The following is a 1,587-nucleotide window of genomic DNA, read 5'->3' as shown; positions in this document are numbered from 1 at the left end:
ATGGTCGGGTAGATGGATGGGTGGATGTGTGGGTGATAGGAGGATGAATGGTTGGGTAGATGGATGGGTGGTGGGTAGATGCATGATGGATGGAAGGAGGATGAATGGTTGGGTAGATGAATAGATGGATGGCAGATGAATGGATGGGTGGATGTGTGGATGGTAGGAGGATGAATGGTTGGGTAGATGGCTGGGTAGGGAGATGAACAACAAAACAACAAAGTGAATTTGACCCTGACTTCTTCTTTTTTCCCCAGGGTTCACGGGTTTATTAGGGAGCAGCAGGAGGGAGACCCAGGGCCACCCACACAGCTCCCAGCATGTTGCTGCCCGAGAGGCTTCCTAGGGCCTTTCAGGATGGAGTTATGGGCCAGTTGACCCTGACTCCTGAGGAGGCGGTGTGTCAGAGAACTGCTTTCCAACGGGTTATCAATGGCTGTCTTCCAAGGCAGGTTCCAGGCAGACTCAAACTTCCACCCTGGCATCCAGTCAAGCACCCAGCTGCTCACGCCACCCAGGACTACCCGGAATTAGCTAAGAGTATCGAAAACTTGGGATTGAATGAAGTGAAAATCTCTAAGGTCCCTTCGACATCTACATTTTCGCTCATCAGCCACCAAACCCCTGCGGTCAATGACCTGCCCCTGGCCTGACGCCGCTGCGGGCCAAGGCTTTGCTTTGGGAGACCTACTGCCACGGCGCATCCAGAGGCCAGGTTTAAGTATCAAAAGCTATGTTTAATTTTAAGATTTAAACAGAAGCAAGGCAAAAAAATACCAAGGAAACTCGGAGGGACCATCCACAGGCCCTTTTGAGTTTCTGGACGTGGTCAGATTTCCGAGCCGAAACACAGGCCGGCCGCCCCCCCCCACCCGCCCCCGTAAAAATGATTTAGGTTAAGGCGCAGCCCCGAGGGGAGGTCGAGCCGGGTCTCGTCCCTGGCTGCGCTCGCTAGCTGCCCTCCTGGACGAGGCTCTCTTCGGAGTGGGACCTCGGGGTTCCTGGGGCGCCCTGGCTGGGCAGGCTACCGCAGTCTCTGGCGCTGGTACTTTGGGGTTCTTTGGGGGTCACGGCGTGCCTGCCCGAGGCGGGAGTCTGGGGCAGTGGGTGGGAGGGCCAGATGCAGAGCACCGCGGCCGGGTGGGGGCGGGACGGCGGCGTGCGTGGTGGGCGGGCCCGCTGGTGAGGTAGACAGGGCGCATTCCAGGGCCGCCGCTCGGGATCTGGGGACCAGCGCGCCCGCTTAGGGGCTGGCAGCACGTGGGGCAGGGGGAGTGTTTGTTGCATGGTCTGCATGTACGTCCATGACCGAGGTGACGAGCGCCCCTGGGTCCCTCTAAGCAAGCCAGGGGGCCACCCTGTGCGCCCCCGATGCCCACAGCCCCTCACTTGGCCGGCCTCCTCCACAGCCCGCGTCTCATCCCCCCGAGACGTGTTGGGGGCAGCCGGGGACAGGGCGCTCTGGTCTGCTTCAGTCTGCTGGGTGGAGGGTGAGGGGCCGGCGAGGTCCAGGAGGCAGAGCCCACCCCCTGTCCAGGGGTGGAGGGTGAGGAGGGTGGGAAAGGAAAACAGAAACCCTGCCGGGAG

This window comes from Echinops telfairi, unplaced genomic scaffold (genome assembly GCF_000313985.2).
Source record: "Echinops telfairi isolate 266 unplaced genomic scaffold, ASM31398v2 ScPeMD7_7459;HRSCAF=8497, whole genome shotgun sequence".
In the NCBI taxonomy this organism is placed as follows: domain Eukaryota; kingdom Metazoa; phylum Chordata; class Mammalia; order Afrosoricida; family Tenrecidae; genus Echinops; species Echinops telfairi.
This window is presented reverse-complemented; position numbering follows the sequence as displayed.